The sequence below is a fragment of the Lissotriton helveticus genome, chromosome 6, assembly GCF_964261635.1.
Source record: "Lissotriton helveticus chromosome 6, aLisHel1.1, whole genome shotgun sequence".
Classification (NCBI taxonomy): Eukaryota; Metazoa; Chordata; class Amphibia; order Caudata; family Salamandridae; genus Lissotriton; species Lissotriton helveticus.
The window spans coordinates 1,321,815,861-1,321,838,938 of NC_136067.1; positions in this window are offsets into that span (position 1 = coordinate 1,321,815,861).

Sequence of the window (23,078 nt, forward strand, 5' to 3'; positions counted from 1 at the left end):
CAGCAGGCCCCCTTTGGTGCACGGCCTTAGGTTGGAGGCCAAAGGGGCACCATTTGTGCCCCCCTGTAGATCCCTGCACCTTGTGGCAGGCACCTTAAGGTGCCTGCCATGGGTGCAGGGATGAACCACACCTCCCATTTCACTATGGGAGCATGCATTATGGCCGGCTTATGGCCGTAATGCATGTTCCCATAGTGAAATATTGGAATGCAACTGAACAGTGTTCAGTCCCATCCCAATGAGCTGGTCAGGACCGCCGACCGGGTGTCGGTTGGTCCCAAGACAGAGTCGGTGTTTGACGGAAGGAAATATGCCCAACCTCGAAATCATGACGTATGTGCTCTTCCACCCATTCTGGGTAAGTATACCATGAGTTTGTCAACTTGTTTACCCTTGCTCCCACTCTTCTGTCTCAGTCTCAAGAACTGCATAAGTGGAAAACTGGGCACAAAGCCACCTGTCCTCACCTACGGCCAGCTATTTGCCTCACTCTGTCCTCTGTGATTCAAGTCGGTGTCCGAAGACCAAATAGCTCAATGGGCTAATGCCTGTTGTTTATGACCTCCAGTTAAGTCTTAGGAAAACTCTTTGTTTTTGCAAAATTCCTTCATAGGGAAATTTGAGTTATACATGTATATTAATAAACAGGCAAACTCAAACTGAAACAAAATAAATAAATTAGTATAAGAAATACAGGAAGAAATGCACCAGGTGAGATCAGATCAATGCATCAAACAAAATACATGGCTAGGGGTAGGTAAGGTGGACATAACAGATTCTCCTACAAATAGCATAATATGTAATCAGGGACAAATGACATCAAAAGGAAGTCTTTACTACAACTGCTATGTGGGACCATGTGATGATAGATGCCCAAGCAATGTGAAAGTACACGGCCAGAGTAATAAAATGCTAAGTGAAGGCCTCAGAAAGGATTCCATAGCATTCATCTAATATGTCAGACAGCCACAAGCGGGTACTCTTGCCAGTTCAGTCAGCCATTCGTCATGAGTTAGAACTATGCGTTTCCTCCTTGGCTGTTTTTCCGGTCTCGTTATTATGCAGACCTCTCTGCGTTACTGCAGCTTATAGATACTTTGGGGCAGCGCTTCAGTCCGCTGCTGTTTGGTGACCCGTGCATCCATTACTGCTGACTTAACACTGTTTCCTCGACTGACCCTGTTGTCCTCATTTACTGTAGTCGGGGTCTTGCCTTTATAATTTTCGAGTTTAATATTATATTCTCATCTTTGACATCCAACACATTATGTCGGGTGGATGACCATCATCTCAAATTTAGATTGTGACACGGCACCACGATCAGGGTGAAGTGTTTCTACTACCATAAATATTGTCTTGGAATTCCATCTCCTCTGAAAATTGATGTCCTGGCTTCCACCCCAACTATATATATTTAGGGTCCTTGACTCTTTAGCCACACTTTACCATACAGACAAGATCTCTACATGACTCGGTCATTTCTGTCTTCCAAGCCTTGAGAAAGTCACGGTACCAACTGACGGTACTGACGAAACACGTGTCGGCTGTTTTTGTTGATTCTGCAATTTTTCCATGACGTAACTTCAAAATAAAGAGAGAATTAATAATAAGAAACTCCTTCTCTGTTATCCTGTCCAACAACGAAGGCCCCACAACAATTGGAATTGGACTAATGTGCTTATGTATTGTGACTAACAAGTCATTCAATTTTATTTGGTTCCTAAGGATTGTGCTCTTTGTGACCCCTCCCCTATAGCTACATATTTGCTAGTCTTTTGACTAACAATAGTCACTCTTGGTAGTGAGTGACAGTGGTTTATGCAGCACTCCGTCTCAAATTGAAGATTTCAGTACACACTATATACCCAGAACTAATTGTTAACGTAAGAGAGCCATTGTATGTGCGGTTCTCTCCCTATGGGAAGCGCCACAACCGATTTTTCTTGTTTTAGCCATTCGTCATGAGTTAGAACTATGCATTTCCTCCTTGCCATATAATATAGATCTTTAAAAGAGCAAGTGAAAATACTGTCCGATATAGACTTGCACAAAAGGCGTGCTTCTTCAGCATTCTAGCAGTTGTCACCCCTGCAGAAACCAGGACACCATCAGACTGCAGACTTAGAAGTGTAGAAAAGAAAGAAGCAAGACATCTATCCTTTTCGATCTATGAACCCAGGATCTAGAACAATATCCTCATATCTATCAGGACGACCCCAATGCTGCTCCACTTTAGAAAAGAGTTAAAAAATGACCTCATTAAAGAACATTATACCACAATGCATTAACAGTTCACAAGCTGTCTTCCTGTCCTGTTACTCACTGGTTTTAAAAATACCATATACATACTTACATATACATATGTGTCCTGAAAGATAGCTAGATGAGTGGATGGGACCGGAATCACCCTTTGAGCAGAAATATTGTCAACCAAACCATCAACTAGTATTACGCAACAGTAGTACAGCAAAATAGGATTGTACAAGACTAGAGTCCAATTTTCCAGAAAGCCGTCATTCAGAATGCAATAATAGCCTAGCTTTGTCCAGCTGACTTAGTGACCAGGACCAGTTGAGGAGAACTTGAAAGGAAGAAAATGTAAGGTCATCATGTGAGTCAAACAAATCTGCGCAGTCCTCAGTCAGGAAAGCGTAATGCAACTTGTCCTTACAGAGAACTGATAACAGTCCCCTCAATTTCCCAAATGTTTCCAAATAAGACATCACAGCGTAAGAGAAAACATAAGCTGTGCCTGTGTGGCAATTTAAGTATACCCCCACAGCTGTAAGAAGCCAAGACCATATTCTGACCCATGGTCCAAGAAGGATTTCAAGGAATCACCTTCTAAAAAGTTCCTCAAACTAGGCAATGTCTGCTGACTTCCATTGATCCCAGAACAAGCAAATTCCCTACCACTACCAGACCTACATGAAGGGGCCAACGAGCGGAAGCACGGTTCAACCTTGAAGAGCCGTTTTCGAGTTTGAAAGCATGATCACGATTGTCCCTTTTGGACAACAATAGATATTTAAACAGATAGAGGGCTCCTAATCTGCACTCATAGGTTAGCATTTACTTTTTTTGGGCACCAAGGAAGGTGGGCGAGTAACTGCAAGGTCCAAGTATACAAGCTGGGAAAGGTGATGGGCACGATAATAAGATTCTACGAGTGGAAGTCTGAGGCCACCTGACTCCATGCTGGCATGCAGTTTTGCTGGCTTCAGTCTTGGCCTCACTTCTCCCTTAAAAAAAAACGTAATGTTGTAGTCAATACAGTCGAAAATCAATTTCTGTACCACAAGGGATAGCAACATTGAAATATAACTGTATCTTGTGGCAGACACCATCTTAAACTCAGGTCACCCTGACTGAAAGAGAAAGCTGGAGCTAAGACATGTCCTAAAATCGACCTGAGTCTTCGTAATTAGGTGAAGAATGTTAGCATTAATCTTCTCCCCAAGGCCCTTGTTCAAGAGTATGCCCATATAACACACGCCCTTCATAACCCATCTCGAGGGATAGCCTGAGATGCAGGCCTTGTCAGTGAACTGGACAGTGGTATCACCATGTGTGTCTATCAGTGTTTTAAAATAGGAGTATATTAGTGGCATCAGAGCAGGTAGGTTCTCTGACATTCATGAGAATGCCACCTTGGAGGGGCATGAACTTTATGGGTACATCTGAAGAGAACAAAATGAAAAACAATAGAAGCTCCAGAGCACGGAGAAATAGAAGAGAGGACAATGGCAGCCCTTTCTCGCACTAAGCTCTATCGTCCTGGTGAAAGACTAAAAAGCTCAATGGTTTACTTGTGCTGTCAGGGAGCAATACTGCCATGACCATTTAACGAAGTTCCTATGCAGGCCAAATCTGTCCCTTAACTGAAATGGATAGCCCCATTCTATGTAGTAAAAGACTTTTTCATTGTCACGAGACAGCGAGCACATCTTCCCCCAGGTTCATGGATTGCCTCAGTAAGTGAGTAAGGGTCACTGAAATATTTCCTGCAGGAATGACCTGAGACAAAGCCCAACTGCAGGTGATGAATAAGTGAACGACTGACTTTACCAAAATTGTGTTAAGAATTTTGATATTCACATTTATGAGGGCAATGGGTCCATAACTCCCACATTCCAAAGGGTCCTATATTTTCTGGGAATAGGCATTTTTTTGTCCTCCTAATCATGGAGCCTAGTGATACAGAAGCATGTGCATCCTTAAATACTACACACAATTAAGGTGCCAGGCAATCCCTGCATGCCGTGAAAAGTTCACTAGAGATCGCACTTCTGCCAGGGGACCTGCAGGTTGGCAATGCTGAAATGGCAAATCTAATCTCTTCAAAGGTAATCTCACCACACAGTAAATTGTGTCTTCCCATCAACCAGTGATGACAAACAAGAGAGTATAGGAATGTGTATTTTACCAGACAAAGTGTGTTTTGAGGCGAATCAGACAGATCTTGGTAGAAGGAAGAAAACCCTTCTGAAATGTCCTCTGAATGGGTGGTCCACCGAACTGTGGAATTTCGAGTCAAAAGGGTAGCCAATCGAGTTTCGTTTTGCAACAGTTGCAATGCCAGCATCGTGCCTGCCTTCTCTTGTTCATATTACATCTGCTTGAGACTTATCAGACAGAGTGTTTTCAACTGTGTTCACATAAAAAAGAAAAGGGTGGTATTCATTTTTTGTGAAAAGATTGATAGGCAGAAGACAGAGAGGTAATGTTATATTTTAGTGTACGTTTTTCTGAAAATGATTTCTTCCTTGCCAATGCCAAATCTGCAGAGCCCACCAGTTGCACTGCCTGCTGGCCAGAGCATCTGGGCAGGGGGAGCGGAATGTTTGGACCCCTCTTTATAAGTGCGGATATGAGCATTCAAAAGTTGCTTCTCCTCAAGAATATTTGGACACGGGGGCGTGGCTTGGCGCCCGATGGTGATGGCGGCGCCCTGGTGAAGTTCCGCTGAAGCCTCCGGAGACGTGCCGTTCGCGGATCGTCTTCTCATGTTCGGATGGCATGCTGCAGTTGCGGAACACTTCACGGCACTTATGCGGTTCCTGAAGTGACTTTGCATGCCACAAAAGCGGACAATTTTGCTCCCGTAATTCCTTCAGCGCCACTACGAGTCCGGCTGCCATTTTGTGATGCCGGTTGCATTTATTCCCTCACACTCGCGCATATAGTTTCCTGCTAGACGCGGCTCTGCATTTGGCCCGGCTTTATCTTTTACCACGCAAATTTGCCTTCAATCATCTCTGGAACTGGTGACCTTTTCTGCTACTTCAGGAATAAGGCGATTTGGTGCCGTTTCACAGCTCTTTCCATCCGCCATTTTATGACACAGCAGGTGCTCTTTTGCTCTGTCCCTGATTTTGGCATATTAATTCTTGTGGCGCTAGGAGCTGTTCCTTGCTTAAGTTTGGATGTCCAGGACCACATGGGACCTTGCTGTTGATGTGGTCAGTTGCAACCTTGTCCTTTGGCTTGATGGCATGTCCTTACTTTAGAGCTCATGATGGATAAGACTCTATCTGTTTCAACTGCCTGACGCAAGGTATATACTTCAGTCTCAATGCATCATGCATCGCGTTTCCTGCAGCTCCTCAAGTACGTTTAGCGCTGGATATGTCTGTCCTACAGCTTAACCTACCTCTGCTTGCTGTCATAATTTTCGTGTCTATGACCCAGTTCTTGTCTTGTTAGCTGCCTGTTTGGATCTTTTATTGAATGACCTCCTTCATTGGCAATTGTGGTTTATCTCTTTCTTCAGGGAACCTCTTCATCACTCTTCCGCACTTCTCTGTGACATTTCTCATTTCACAGCAGGCTAGCGCACGCTGCATGACTGTCATACTCTGGTTTATCTCTCTATGGGGAGACTTAAGTCTAAGTCGCGCTTACCTTCCTCAACGACAAAGGTTGCCTTTGTGAAAAATTCCAAAGTGTTCTCTGCTTTCTCTGAATTGGAAGATCCTCTTACGTCCTCTGGCTCGGACACGACCATGGAGTCCTCTCAACACGCTACAGGGAAAACCAACGTCAAAATATTGAAGAAAGATCCTCCTTCACCATCTAAACAGTCTACGCCTGTCTCCATGGAGCTTTTGTTGGAGGAGATACGATCTTTTCGCCCTTTTTTGGAGGAAATAAGCTCCCTACGACCCTTTATGGAGGAAACTAATGCCAAGCTTCAAGTTCTTACTGACAATTGGTTGCAGATTGAAACAAGGGTCTCCTCAGTTGAACACTCTGTTGCTTCATTTCAGGAGACTTGCTCTACGGTATCCTCTCTCAATTCGCAGGTGTGTACTCTCCAGAAGCAGGTGGAGGAGTTGGAAAATAGGAACAGGCGGAACAACCTCCGCATTTATGGTCTGGCGGAGGGTCTTGAGGGCTCAGACTCGCTTGCTTTCTTCAAGTCCTTCCTTCCCAAATTGCTCCGTCTGCCAGATGGTACTGTTCTCAACATCCAACGTGCCCATCGCCTAGGTCGTCCACCTGCTTCTGCCTCTTCATCACAACGTCCACGAGGTGTCATTCTTTATTTCCTGGAGTACACTGATCTTCCAAAGGTTTTATCAGCTGCCAAGGCCTCTCCAAAACTAACATGGTCCGGCTCCTCTCTGTTCTTTGCCCAGGATTATGCAAAGGCAACTGCTAATCGCTGGAAGGCCTTCCTACGCATGAGAGAAGATCTTCGTTCCATGGGTGCTAGATATGGCCTTTATTACCCGTGTTTTTTCAAAGTCACCTACAACAACAAGACGACTACCTACGAAGACCCAGTGCGACTGCAGAGCTTCATCAACGCACATAAGACTGCTGCTATGTATTCCTCTGGTCCTTCCTCCTCCTTCCCCAGCTGAGATGTAGTCTTCCTTACCTTCATATTGCTTTTGCTTCTTGGTCATGTTCTACCTAGTTACAATGTTTTATTTTTTCGGTAGTTACTCTCTTGAAGTTGTATTGTATTGATGTTGATTTTTGTTTATGTTCTTCTTCGACTTGAGTTTGTAATCTAATCCTGTGTCTTCCTTTCCCGCCTCCACAGGAACTCTCCCTCGTTTGATGATGTCTCCCCGGCTTTTTGCTTAGCTGACCCTGGATGTGTTGCCTCACCTGTGTGGCCCCATCCCCCCTTGATACCTTCTCGTTTTTCCTTCTGTAGGTATTTTCTTCCTCTGTCTCTTCTTTTTTTTTCTCGTAGGTAAGTTCTCCTTATGTTTCTCCTTTCTCCTTTCTGTCCCTCTCCTTGTTCAGTTCTTCCCCCTTTCAGTTTTTTCTTCCCCTTTTTTGCATGAGCTACGCTTTTCCCCTTACCAGAATTTTCCAGCTATATATCTTTGCTTCCCTCATTCCAATTCTTTTTCTTTCCTCCTCTCATTTTCCACCTGAAATTTCTTATCCCTTTTTCCTTCTCTTCGTTTCTGATGACAACTCATTTCTTGTACTTCCATTATTTTGTCATGGGTATTTTTCTCCAATTTTGTCATTTTATTAGCCATTGTTTTATTTACATGCAATGTCATTGAATATAATTTCATAGAATGTTAGGGGTATCAACTCTCCAATTAACCGTCAACGTATTTTGTCCCATCTAGCCAAGTTGAATGGTGATGTGGCTTTCTTGCAGGAAACTCATCTCTCGGACACTGAATCTGCCAAACTTAAAAGAAGTTGGGTGGGTGAGGTGTTTTACTCTCATGGTGATGGTAGGCGCAATGGTGTAGCAATCTTATTTCGCTAGTCGCTTCCCCTTGCGCTTATTTCCCAGGAGTCGGATGGTAACGGCAGATGGGCTTATGCCAAAGTGTCTCTTAAAGGTGTTCCAATCTCTTTCCTTAATGTTTATGCTCCAACGGGGGGTGAGCCTCTCTTCTGGGCTGATCTATCCCAACACATTACCCGATTTATGGATGCTAATTTCGTCCTTGCTGGCGATTGCAACCACCCCTTAGATCCCTTTGTTGACAGGCACTCTACCGCTCATTACATCCCCAACAAATCCCACAAGCTCTTTACTCAAACCATCTCCCAACATAAGCTTATTGAGGCTTGGCGTCTTTGTAATCCAACATTACAAGAGTTCACTTTCTATTCCCCCTTCCACCATTCCCAATCACGACTTGACTACATTTTTGTTTCTCACCATATCGCTCAGACCCTTAATACTGCTGAAATTGGTCCGATTTTACTTTCGGATCATGCCCCGGTTTTGATTAGCATAGATGTACTCCCTAAATCTGTTGGTCCCAAGAGATGGCGCTTTAATAACGCTCTCCTATTAGATCCCAAATTTACTGCCTCTTTTGCTTCATTCTCGGATTAATTTTTCTTACTTAACGACACTCCCTCTATTCCAACACACACCATTTGGGACGCATTTAAGGCCGTAGCACGGGACTTTATCATCAGTTTTGTAGCGCGGAAACGTAAAGCTGCTCGTAAATTTACTGAGAATCTCCTTAGTGACATTAAGAGACTAGAACATGCCTATTTCACCTCGCTCTCTCAGGACAGTCTGACAGCTCTCGAGGCCGCCAAAATCCAGTTTAACCAAAAATCCACAGAAGATGCCTCACTGTATCTGTTAAAGCCTAGCGCTAAGTGCTATGGGGGACGAAACAAAGCTGGGAAGATTCTTGCCAATTATCTAAAGGTTAAGCATAATAAGCTGAACATCGATTCCATTTATGATACCAACTCTGTTCTCCAACATAAAGATGGCGACATTCTCACTGAGTTCTCCCTTTTTTACAAGAATTTGTATTCTTCCGAAACTCTGCCCTCTTCCCACTCTCTCACGCACTTTTTCTCCACCATCAAGAAACCCGAGCACTTTCCCCTAGATTTGACCCATTTAGAATCTGACATCTCCCAAAAGGAACTGGCCACTGCACTTCAACATCTTAAATTGAACAAAGCTCCTGGGCCGGACGGTTTCACTGTGGAATTTTACCTTCACCTTTCCAAGATGCTCATTCCAAAACTCCATTCTCTCTTGAGTTCGTTCGCTGTCCTTGGAAGTTCCTCTGGCTCCTTTTCCGACGCCCACATATGCTTAATACCCAAAGAGGGAAAAGATGTCAAGTACTGTAAGAATTACAGGCCCATTTCTCTGGTGAATATCGATTACAAAATATTTGCCAAGGCGCTAGCTGCTTGACTTGACCTCCTGCTTCCGGATCTGTTGGGTGAGGAACAGTCTGGTTTTGTGAAGGGTCGATATATCACTGACAATACCAGATTACTATTTAACATCTTATCCAAATACTCACGCTTACAGCATCCTCTCACAGCGATTGCCCTGGATGCCGAAAAGGCGTTTGATAGGGTCGAATGGTCCTATCTTTTCCATACTCTAGATTGGTTTGGCTTTGGTCCCAAATTTATTTCCTTGGTCTCTCTCCTGTACTCTAATCCACGTGCGGCAGTTTGTGCAAATGGTCAGGTTTCCCCCTTTTTTGATCTTGGTAGAGGTGTCTGTCAGGGATGTCCCCTTTCCCCTTTTCTTTTTAATTTGGCGCTGGAACCCTTCTTGTCCAAACTTCGCCAAAATCCCAATATTCATGGTTTTCAGGCTGCGAACTCCCACATCAAACTCGCTGCTTACGCAGATGATATTTTGCTCTTCCTCTCCAATCCTACAGATTCCATTCCAGCCTTTCTGGAGGAAGTGCGGAATTATTCCCTAATCTCTGGTTATAAACTTAATAACGATAAATGCGAGATCCTGCCCCTTACAAATTTCACATTTAAGCCTGACTTTATTGCTTCCAACTTCACCTGGAGCTCTTCCCACATTAAGGGGCAGATTTATGTTAACTGGCGCATCCCCAGTGATGCGCCAGTTAATGTGCGCCACAGTGCGCCACTGCTCCGCCACCCATGGTGCGCCGCATTTACAATGCGGCGCACCATGGTGCAAGGCAGTGAAGATGCGTGACGCATCTCTCGGCGTATGGGCGGCGCATTGCAGTAGTCATGTCGCAAGTGCGACATGACTCCTGCAATGCACAGGGGCCACCTCTTCAATGCATGGTGCGTCACCCTTACGCCTGCTTCAAGCAGGCGTAAGGAATTGACGTAGAAAGTGACTGAGTGAAATCTCATAGATTTCACTCAGCCACTTTTAGGAGGCGTTCCTGCGCAGGAACGCCTCCTTATGGCGCAGGGCTTTCCAACGTGACGCATCCCCTAGATGCGTCACGTTGTAAATAGGGCACATTGTTTGTGCCGCCGTTATTGCGGCGCAAGGAGGCGCAAGGGCCTCATAAATCTGCCCCTAAGTATTTAGGTTTACACATTACCCCTTCCATCTCTAACACTGTATCTCTCTGCCTTATTAAATGTATTAAAAAAATATTGGATTTAGCAACCAGATGGCACCCTCTTTATCTATCATGGTGGGGCCGTCTTGATACTATTAAAATGATGTTATCCCCCATAATCCTCTATACCATCTCCAACATTCCTGTGTCTATTCCCTCCAAATTCTTTATGAAGATTAACACAGTCTTATCTTCCTTCTTATGGAACAACAAAAAGCCTAGGATGTCCCTTGCTAGATTGATCCGCCCTGCTTCAGAAGGCGGAGTGAACTTCCCAGACTCTCCTGCCTACCAGAAAGCCTTTTTGTTACGCCATGCCTCCTTTTGGTTGCAGGACCTCACCTCTCCCTGTCCCCTATGGGCTAAGGTTGAGCGCCTTTTCCTTTCCCCCTTTTCTTTTGCTGAATATATTTCTTTTTCTCAGGAACCTCCCTCGATCTCTACTCACATCCATAAATTCACCACCAAGCTTCACCTCTCCTCTAAACCCGCCCCTCCTGTCACCGTTGCTGATTTTCTCTCCTCCACCATTTGGCATAATATACACCTCCTAATCCACAACAAACCTTTTTATTGGAAATCCTGGAGGCTAAAAGGCTTAATTTGGGTATTGCAACTGTTCTCACGCTCAACCTTTTTACCCTTCTTGACTCTTTGCTCTTCCTTTGATCTACCCTTGTCTTTTGCTCCTAAGTACCTTTTACTTAAGACAGCAGTAATGACTACGTACACCCGGCTGCTACAAACGCAAGCGCCTCCTTCTCCCTCCTCACCTGCTAGGCGACTCTGCTCTCTCCTACGCACTACTCCCAAGGCTTCTACCCTCTACAAATACCTTCATGCCCATGAGTCAACTAGAATCAAGTCTAAGGTGGAGGAGCAGTGGGAGCACGATCTCGATACTTCCTGGTCTGTATCCCTATGGGATAAGTTATGGATTAAGATTCGTAAATCGTCCAGAGCAGCGTCCCTAACACAGTCTCTATTCTTCCTTTATAATAGGTTGCTCTATACGCCCTCTGCCCTTAATAAACGATTCCCAAATACACCAGATGCTTGTTGGTCTTGCTCTTCTCCACATGCCACCTTATTCCTTATGCTGTTTCTCTATAAACCCATACGTGACTTCTGGATACAGGTTTTGGCCCAGATCAATGTAATTTTTGGTACTCACATTATTTTTCTCCTGCTCACGCCTTCTTGGGAAGCCTCTCGCCTTGCTGGGATGATGTTGATTGTGATGTTCGTATTGTTGATTTTTTGTTAGCTGTTGCATTCCAACAGATAACTATTAATTGGAAAGCTTCATCTAACATTTCCTTTAAGGCTTGGTGGTATAATGTTTGTCATAATCATAGACTTGATACTGCTTTTGTTTTCCCTCTTCGTATGGCCACGAAGCGTGCAGAACTATGGCTTCCTATTACATTGTATTTAGATAATTGTGCTCTTCGTTCCTTTTGTCCAAAGCCCTCCCAACAGGAAGTTTCCAAGCCACCTTGAACACCCTTTGCATTTCCTTTTGCTTACATTACCATTTGTTATTTGAACGTTGTTTTCCTGATTGCTTATATATCCATTATATTACCTATGTCATATTTATTGCCCATGATTTACCCATGTTATTGAAATTGAATTTTCTGTATTGTTTTCCCTTTGATTGCTCTTGTTTCCCCCTCCCCTCTTTTTAGTTATCCCTCACTTTTTTGTACATTGTTATTTGATACCTTGCATTTTTTTGACTAATAAAGTCTTTTTTGAACTTTAAAAAAAAAAAGAATATTTGGACACTTGCATTCTCCAGTATTGTGCAGGAGGTGCTACATGCCTGTTGTCAACATCCAACTGGACCTGAGAATAAGCTGATATGCCCTCGGTTAGCATCTCATTTTGTGATTCCATACAGCTAAAGTGCCATGGACAATAGAAAGGAAGGTGAACATTGTCTGAAGGATATGTATCTCGCCATACATCCACATCCACTATATTTACGCTAGTAATGACACGTGTAGCAGTACCCATCAGTCATTTCACATTTGTCAAATTCACCGGTCCTGTTCACTATCTTTTTAGTGGCTAAGTTCCAGTCTCCCCCAGTATGGTACGCGTCTTTCCAAATTTGATTGAAGTCTGAACATTTGTGCAAAGAAAGACCTCCTCACTGGAATGGAGAGTATAAACACTGTCCAATGCCAGTGTCTGTCTGTCCATTTCACAAAGATTTATCTGATCCCACAGTTGCTCCAAGTTTTAAAAATTGCACGGTGAATGGTTTACCTATTTGTTAGAAATTGGGTTTCTGGTTGGCAAAGATATGCAGTCTTTCTAAGCAGAAACCACAATCCTTGTCAGGGTAGGTCACAATAGACCGTAAATTATCCTGTGCTCATCCTCTGGTAGCTTGGCACAGAGTAGTCAGGCTTAACTTAAGAGGAAATATGTAAAGTATGTGTGCAACACTTCAATTAGCAGCACAGTGAAAACACCCTAAGAAACCTCAATACCAGGTCAGAGAAATAGAACTTAGTGTTTATAAATGAAATAAGACCAAAACAACTAAAATTCAGCAAGTAGAACTCGAGATATGAATTTTTTAGGATTAAATGTAAAAAAGTGCTTGGAAGCAATAAGTGCTTAAATGAGTTATCTGGTCGTGTTAGACCAGAGCAAAGTAAAATATTCAGGCCGACAGCAATAGAGTGCGGGCCGGATACAGGGATTCACTTGGGTCAGCTGAAACAAAGTACCTTGATCCGGGATGCGTTGCTGTCGATGAAGACACGAGGTGCAGTCGAAGTCGGTGTTGAGCTATGCAGTGGACGAGAAGCGTTGATTTTCTTCCACAAATGCAGCGATGCTTTGGTTTCGAGTGTGATGTGCTGGTTCTGAATGCGATGCGCGGGTCCTTCTCAACTTCAATGACAAGGATGCGCTGGTTTTGATGAGGATACATGGGTTCAGGTTGTAGCAGCACTTTATACCCACTTACAAGGGCCCAAGGCTGGAGTGGCACCACTTAACAGGGCGTGACTTACAGCAAGCAAAGTCCAAGTTCTGTAACAGGATGAGTGGAAGTATTTTATGTCCCTGAGACTCAAAACAGGAAGGAAGTCAGCAAGCCCTTGCAGTTACGCTGGGTCCAAATGATGCAGATCCAGTCCTTCTCCCCCAGGCAGGGGAACAGCAGGTAGCAGGGCAGCTCAGCAAGGCAACAGTACAGCAAAGCAGTAGGTCAGCAGAGTGGCAGTCTTTACAGCAGCACAGCCATTCTTCTTTCTGGCAGAGTCGCCACAGGTCCAGAAGTGTACCAAAGTCATGGTGTCAGAGGTTCAATACCTATACTCAGTTGTGGCGTTGAAGTGGGTGAAACTTCAAAGAAAGCATTGAAGTGCACAGATGTATGCCCTTCCTTCCCTTAGTCCAGACTTACCACAGGAGGTGTGCAGCCCTTTGTGTGTTGACAGGACACAGCCTATTCCCGTGTAAGTGTATGTCTGAGCCCAGATCCTCCCTCCCATCTCTCAGGAAGGCCCATCAAGACACACTTAAGCTCCTTTTGTGTGTGACTGTCTTGAGGGAATACACAAAGCTCAGCTGTCACCAAACACAGACTGAACAGAGACAGGCAGCAGGCACAAACTGGCTAAAGTAAGGAAGTGGAAGCTTTCTAAAAGTGTCATTTGCTAAACTGTAATTTAAAATCCAACTTCACCATCAGTTGTGTTATTAAATTGTGAGTCCAGTGACACCACACTTGAAAAGTCTATCTCTTCATAATTGGGAATAATACTTAAAAGATGTGATAAGGTAAAACCAATGTTATCCTATGATAGAGTTAGGCCTTGCAGTAGTGAAAACCAGAAGTGGAGTTTTTCACTACCAAGACATGTAAAACTCAAAAAGAGATGTCCTGCCTTTTGAATACATTGCACCGTGCCCTGTGGGTCTTACAGAGCCTACTTTAGGGGTAAAATATGTATAAAAGGGAGGGGTTAGGCCAGGTCAGAAGGTTACTTTACCAGGTTGAAGTGGCAATGTATAACTGTACATAGAGGCTCTACAGTGGCATGGATGAGCCATTGTTAGGGGGGCTACTTAAGTGTGTGGCACAATGAATGCTGCAGGCCCACTAGTAGTTTTGAATTTACAGGTCCTGGGCACATTTAGTACACTTTACTAGAGAGTTATAAGTAAATTAAATTTGCATATTGGGGTCAGGCCAATGGTAACATGTTTAGGGAAGAGAGCACAAGCACTTTAGCACTGGTCAGCAGCAGTGGTGTGTGCAGAGTCCTAACACCAGTAAAAACAAGGTCGGAAACTGAAGGGAGGCAGGCAAAAAGCTGGGGGGCGACCACCCTAAGGCTTTCAGTTCTAATACCATCAGTATTGTCAGTCGGCATTTCCAAGAGCAACTGAGTCACATGCCAACTCCGAACAACATGTAATCATTCAAACCCATCTATTTTTCTACCAACCATACCTGCTTCAGTTTATCCACTTCCTTAGTAGGTAGATGTGTCTCCACTAATAGCCACTTCATTATTAAGAGAGTGCAGTATCTTTTCCTTTAATATTTTTCGACATACAGTTGACAATCTTAGTAATAATGCACATTGGTTTAGCATCAAGTGGGGCTGGGGCTGTTGTAGTGAGCATAGGCATCATAGAAGGGTTGGTTTCTTCTGGTCTGGGGTGCCAAGTCAAATCTAGCACTATGCACAAGATTCAATGGATAAAATGTACGAAATGGTGTACAGTATCAGAAAACTGATGGGATATAAGAACATGTATAACTTGAGTCTGTTTGCTAGAATAAAGAGTGAGGTGTAAATATGTCACAGGGAAACTACGCATATGGCTATGTCTGATCCAGTCTATAGAGACAACTGATCTGTGTGTGAGCCAAACTCCTTTCCTAACTAGCCAGGGTTATGTACTAGTGTTCATAAGTGGTTGTTTGTGTTCAGTGAGGGGGTCTACAAATAAACATACTTGTGTATAGGAGGAGGCTAACAGCCCAAGGAGGGTGCATCTAGAGCATGGGACAGTGCTGAGTGAGCTTGTAGCATGTAGAAGGGACATGTCCTACGAAGTGAAGGGCCAAACCCAGCAAATGGTCATGTGAGGGATGGCATCCTACCCAGATAAATAGGATGGTTAATGGATAGAGGAGCATCAGGGAAAATACAGAGGAACTGTAATAGAGAAGTAAACATCCTACTGGCCACTTTCGTCAAACAGCTATATATTTCAGAACTTTGAGTGATAGAAATGCAGGTTCAGAACCAAGCAATAGAGTAATACACAAAACTATTACATAGGTAGACTAGTATAGAATATACAGAGAATTAGTTGTTGTGCTCTACGTAGTCCCATCTCTCAAAAGAATGTAAGACTTGTCCCATTCTTGCATAAGGCACTCCACCTCTTTCTTTAATCGCTCCCAGTCTGATAATATGTGAAGTGTCCAGCAGTGACGGCCACCTGAGGGAAGTAGGTAGGATGATACTGCTCATCATCAATTGCTCCATCTGTCGAAACCTTATTGTGATGTGAGATTTATGCATTGCTAGAAATAGTACTAATTGTGCTCAAACAGCTCTCTAATTGACTCTAATTCACTGCTGTAGCACGCAGACCAATATTGCCTATCTTGGGCTTGGTGCTGTTGAACGCTAATAAAAGTGAAGCCGGTCTTGTGTTGCTGTGTTCAGGTTCCAGTAAGACCTGGCTTGCCAGTTCAATCCAGACCATTCTAGCTCAGGCAGGGTCAAGACTAATTTGCATATGACTGGGTCCAAACTGAGATGACATTATGGGTAAAAAATGATGGACCGGAGTGTGGCCCCAAGCGATTGCCAGTGACTGAAACAAATTCAAGCATTCCAGCCATCTCTTTTTTGTATACTTCACTGCCACAGCCACACGTAGGTCCCATTCACACTGTTCCACTGGAACAATGCTCTTCCTGAAAGATGAGCCCTAAAAAGGGCAAAAGAGTTCTTAGGTTGCTTGTGTTCCTGTTCAGAGAGGACCTTGCCTGGAAGTTTGAAGTAGACTGTTCCTGCTGGAGAAGAGATAAAACTGATTTCTGGGTGAAAACTGAGCTGGCATGATGTGCAATATAGCAATGGATTGGGATAAAGTCTGAGTAATTACCAATGGCTGCGAATAATTCAAGCATTCTATCTCTTTTTTTATATACTTCATTCTTGGAAGCAGCACAATAAATGCATTCCTATTAATAAAGGAGGCATCTGAATGTGTTTAGATTTGTCATCTGTACAGGAAGTGACTCTCATCCTTTTTGATAGACTACAACATTTTGATAGACATTTGGTTTTTTGACCTGCAGGACCCTGGGCTTTATCTTTATCTTGAGAGCCCTCTGGAAAACAAGAAGATCCAGAAATGTTAGACTCAGTAGATGAGAGAGAAAGTCTTTCAGAAAAGAGATCCTCTCACCTTACTTGTTCTTCTTCGGGAGGAATGTTGAGGCAGATGTTTCTCAATGAACAGTCTTCTAAGTCAATGACTTTACTTCTCAGGTGCTATATTTAAGCACCCAAGATTGGTTGCATATTTAGTTGGCGCTGAACCTCCTTCAGTCTCTTGTCAGTGGAGTCCTGATTCCGAGGAAGAGAGCTGAAGTTAGATTTCATAGACTTAATTTCATGATATGTCTGCCATTGTAAAGTCAAACATGCCCTTCTTGGTGCCCATTTTAGATATAAAATTCATTATGGCCTCGAAAATAGCCTCAAGCATCTTGGTGGATTGTGTATGTAAGGTCTGCTTACCACCAGAGTGGGCCCACAAAAACAATAGTTGCCCGGATAGTTTTGAAGAGAACAGAATTGCCTTAGATGGCTAAGACTAAGAGAAAAAAAGTAATCTTATGTGGTAAGGAATATCAAAAGCAATATTTTTAAGTGTCCCAATATTGTGACCAAAATATCAATGGACAAAATATTGAAGAGGTAAGTGCATAGAGAGAGGTATGGATTTACTATTCTTAACTCCACATCTATGTACTTTGAAGATCTATATATCACCAAAGTATGCATACATGGAGTTAGGTATGGACAATATATACAAACTTCCCTTTAAATATTATGTCCCGGTGTTGTGACTTTTTGATATACTGTATTTTATATTATATTCCTGACCCTCACCAGGATTAGAGAAGAGTCAACAGCAGATGTGGTGGATAATCCAGAACTTAAAAAAGGAGAGAATATCAGGGTGCAGCCATGAAATAGACAGTATGGGGAAACATTTCCAACAAACTGGCATTCCCTAAAAAATTGCCAGAAGTGTTTCCAGTAGTTTTGTAAGAAAAAGGTGTCTGGCAAAAAGAATGTCTGATCAAGGAGCAAGCTCCCCACCACAACAGGTATATTTAAGATAGTTGAGATAAGCACTTGTGGTATCAGTCAGACCAATTGGTTGAGATTCATGTTGGCCTAGTACACAATTTGGGCAAAAAAAGGATAAACAAAGCAATACATCTATGTGCAGTTTATTTTAGCTGGAAGCTTAGTGCCCCAGCACACTGAATGTTGATCTCTCGGCACAGACCTGCAATAGCTGCACAGGTCAAGTCACAAGGAGGGAAAGGGAACCAAAGACTCAGGCCCCTGACAACCCCATGAGCACCTCTTGTGTCTTCTTCTCAGGTCCAACAATGTGTTACTAGATGTAACATGTGTGAAGGAATGTGTTACTAGATGTAATATGTGTGCAAGGACTCATCTCCTGACCATGACTCACCCAGGTACAGCATACTCTGCAGTCGCTACTAAGTAGCTTCTTCCACAGCTTTGCTCAACTGCAGACCTATTAAGATCTAGATGGCTCCAGTCATGTAGTTCCTAGCGTATCAGCACTGATTGCACCCAGGGGGTATACATTTCAGAATGGCACCGTAATCAGGAAAGTGGGTGAGGTCCATCTTTGCTCCTGCTGCGGGGCTGCTGTGCATCATTTCTTTAAGCTATATACACCACTAGAACAGATGTCACCACTCCACTTCTCCACACTGTAGAGCATTACTCTTAGATCCACAGAGGAGCAGAAAAGACCCCGAGGTTTCTCCCTCGTCAATAGATAAAATGACACAAAAGCCAACAAAGTCTATTCTAATCTCAGCCCCCCATTCACAACTACTTAAAATCATCTATTCTGAGAAAACTCTATCCATTTAGGCCCCAATTCACAAAGATATTTTAGGAGCAGGTGTGCCATATTAGTTTAGTACTCCTGGCATACTACTGAATACCATAAGTATGTCAGGCTTACTCTTTGCTACTTTTGAAATTCAGGAGTAAGCCTGGAGTACTACAAGAGTAATTCACGGGTATTGTTTTCTGAATTAAGCTTCTAGTCTTGTCTGTAAATAACAAAGTAGAATATATTAAAAAAACTGTTGCCGTCACAGATTGTTTTGTTCGGATTCCATAGCAAAGTCAATTTTTCAGTTGACAATTTGCATTATAAGACAATTCACAAGGTTAATTTGTATAGCAAAATTGTGGATCAATTTCTAAAGTATGTGTTTAAGAGTGGTAGTATATCAACATACATTGCACACAAACAAAGTTTTCACTACTTTTCAGACATTTGCAAGCATACCACAAACTCTCACTAATATCATTACATTATTATTTAAAGGATTTACATTTTTACATCTGAGGAACATTCTGGTTTTATTCATTCACATAGAAAACACTAGTGGGTGATATTATTTCCAAAAAAATCCCAGTGGAAAATAAACAAGCTACCAATGTAAGTTCTCCAAGTGGAAAACAGTCCTCATAAAAAAGTGCTGCTTTTCATGGTGGTTAGAGTTGTAGGCATGGTTGTTTTGTTTAAACAGCCCTTAAGTAAACGCAAGTAGTTTTTAGGCAGGATCCAACCATGTGCACCTAATCATCTGCACTATCATTATGGCACTTGGAGCACACTTCTGGAATAATTGCATTAATTCCTTGGAGCCACAGCGGCCAATAATATATCATTTAAGAGGCATATATCTGGATGCTGAGAGTGGGGATTGGGTCCACAAAACAAGGTTATGATGAATTCACAAACATTGTATTAGATTTACACTAATACCTCTAACCACATCATATTTACCAATTTTCAAAAATGTAATGCTCTTGTATTTGAATCATTGAGGCAAAGGAGCTAAAAAAAATAATGAGTGTCACTAATCTATCTGAAGTAATGCATGTTTCTGGAGAAATAATCTAATCCAGTTCAGAGTAGCCCTTGATATTGCTAGAAACTGGATTTGAACTGAACGTATAAATGAGCATAGGGAAATGAGTAGAACCTCTCTTGCTTGATGATTTGTTTCCTTTCTAATCTTTCAGGATTTAAGCCACCTATGGATAGGAACATCTCCCACAGAGATACATCCTTCCCTATTCCATTTACAAATAGCCTTGTAGTCCAAGAACTAAAAAATGTGCAGCAAGAAAGCTAGATTTCAAAATTCTCCTGTGGGACTTTGATCACTCAGTAGGATACCTTATGGCTTCAAAAAAGGCAAATGAGAGACTATAATGTACATGAGGTAGGTGTCTTGGTCTCCACATAAAGAAAGATGTTTGGCTCCCTATTTTTTTGATCATCAATTAAAAAAATGAATAACTTAGCTAATGTTTCTGAGTAAAGCCAGAAAATCAGTAAAAGGATGTATGTGGCTGCATAATACAGATGCAGGTTGAACAAAGCAACTTCTGCGGTAGATATTTAAAGACTCTATGAGGTAATTCGTGCACGCCTCAAGCTCCATAAGAAGCTTGGATAAAGATATACATTTTTAAAAGCGTTTTAGTGTAGTATACATGGAAGAGGAAGAGTGAAGAAGAGCAAAGATAAAGAGTGGCAGCACAGATATTTTATTTAAAGAGACTTACCTATAACTGATAGTGACATAGTCTTCAACCACTCAAGCAAATGCCCTAACGTTAGTGATTAGGGTGTGATTTAAGGTCATGCAGATGTGAAAAACTCCTAATCACTCAGATCCCCAAATATCATGTAGGATTGTGTACCCTACACAAAGGGTGGAAGAGTCCTCAAAATCTATTCTTTGAAGTATTATTCTTATATCCCCCAAGTGATGAATATTGTTGGTTATGCTAGAAAAAGTAATCTACATTTGTCAACTCAACTTCAAAAAATGAAATCCTATTCTATAAATACAGCTTTAGCTAATGGTAAAGGAACTTATCAGGTGTTTTGACCAAATTGTGGAGACACTCATTTCTGTTAAAGAGTGCAGATAAAATAGAGGGACACAAGGCACCCTATTGGAATGTTGTTTATTAGTAGGTACAGGAAGGTACCTACAGCTAGTAATAACACCACAACCACAAGTATGGTCCAGCCAAGTCTCAATAAATTAGTCCTTGCTAAACACTTGGCAGCTTGTCTCACAGGCAGGCATGCTTAACTTAGGAGAAATGTGTGTAAAGCATTTACAAACACCAATAACAATAAATAAGTAAGACATAAAACACAATCAAAATCCAACACCAATTTATAAACATAGAAAACATTTTTATGAATTACATTTTATTCCTTGAGCTGGCACTCATTTTTACCAGAACTATAAATAAAAATCACCAGCTTGCAAGCCACAACAGAGTGTGAATTAGTAGCAGGTTTTTAAGTAGGAATAAAGCTACATTCAACTTGGTGAGCTAAACAAGGGGCATAAGTCATGATCAACTGCATATGACTGTTTTGATAGCATATTATATTCTGATTTTTAAGGCTTGACCACCCTGTAAGCACTTGGGTCATTTGCTAATTTCTCTTTTTCAAAAAGCTCCCAGAGTATAATTAAGGTGGAGCTTAACCTTCTGTGAGTAGGTAATAATTAGGTTTTACAAATGCAGCTTTCATGGCATCTGAACATTTTTTTTGATAGTCTCACAGACAACTATAATCTACCAGGGGGGCGTGGCCACGGAGGTGACGAAGATGGCCGCATCTGACCGAAGCTCCGCCGACCGGGCACGTCAGTATTCCATTTGCTTAATGTAGGAGCTCCATTGTGCCAGAAGACATCTTCCGAAAGCCCCCGAAGACCATGGGGCCCATCTGCAGGCTGGGCACGGTCGCCTGAGACTCCCGGGGCGGTGATGGTCGCATCTGCGCATAGATCTGGCATGGCCCAACGGCCTGCCCCCGTTGGGAGAAACAACATCCGTGGGCACGGTGAGTACTGACCCCCTCGGGCTCCCAGCGCTGCCCTGCACTTGCCCCTCTCGCTCCTAGCTGTGGGTCCTGCCCCCTGCCCCCCTGCCGTGGCTTGGTCTGGGCCCCGATTCTAGCGCGGAGCTCTCGGGCCTCGGAGGACCTTGTGGGCGTGTCCGCTCCGGGGCCTGGATTTTTGGGTCTCGGCGAGGTGAACGGCGGGCTAGCGGGAGGGTCCCGGCTTAACACCCTGGAATTGCGGTGGCGCTGGTTCCCGTTGGGTGCTCTGTCTCCCCCCCCGGCTGCCTCATGAACGTATAAAGGCCGGATTGGACAGTAGCCCTCACTGGGTTGAAAAAGCAAGTGCGTGATCGCGCTGCCTTGCCCTCCTTGATCCCGGACATTTCGCCATTTCCATCACGAGGCGCGTGGCCATAGCGCGCCCTGCACTCCCTGCATTAAGTTGTGTCCCGGCCTGATGACCTGAGGAGGTGGTGGTCTCCAGAGTGCTTCGCCTGGCAGATGGCATAGGCCCGACAAGCCCTTGGTGTTTTCCCACTCTACGGTGGATGTTTGCATGGTCTCCGATTACTCTCTGATGTCGCACCTGAGGCTTTGACTGTGCCGACATTTCTGGAGTCTGATACCTAGCGCCGTCACTGTGTACCACCCACACACCCACCTCCCACCTCCTTGCCTTCTGGAGTTGTTGTGCCTTTTGGTTTTGCTGGTCCATAATCACGTCCCTTGCCGCTTCTTCTGCAATGGGGAAGAAGGACCCTAGGCAGAGTAAGCTGCAGTTTTATAAGGCTACCGCCCCTGTTTCGGATGTCCTTCCTGACTTGCCTGGTGGGGCTTCAGGCCCAAATGACTCTGGGGACCCTGCCTCCCTTACAACAGCCATATTAGCTGAGATGAGAGCCGGATTTAAAGCATTGGATCGTCGTTTTGACGACCTGGATAAGAAGCTGGCTGACATGGGCACTAAAATTCAAGTATATGACCGACAGCTAGATGTCGTGGAGGCAAGGGTCTCGGACGCTGAGGATGGCGCATCAACCTCCCTGAAAAGACTAGATAGAGTGGAAAGGATCCTCAAAGAAGAACTATCAAAAACAAAGATTTAGAAGCTTGCAGCTGCTGGAATAACATCCGTATTACCGGCGTACTGGAGACGACGGCCACTGGGCATATGGACACCTTTAAAGAGAAACTGCTTACGAATGTGTTTGGCAGGGAGACCTTCACGCAGAGCTTCGTGGTTGAACCCACTCACAGATCGCTGGGTCCCCAACCTCGACCGGGTGTCCCTCCGCGACCCATCATTGCAAGACTTATGAACTTTAGGGACAGGGATGCTGCTCTGTGATCTGCCCGCGACATGGGAGACGTCCAGTGGCAGGGCAGTAAGTTGGCTTTCTTCCCTGATTTCACCATCATGGTCGAGGAGGCGAGGCGTAAATATCAGGGAGTCAAGGCGACCATGAGGAATTTGGGTCTTAGGTACGGCATGGTATATCCGGCGAG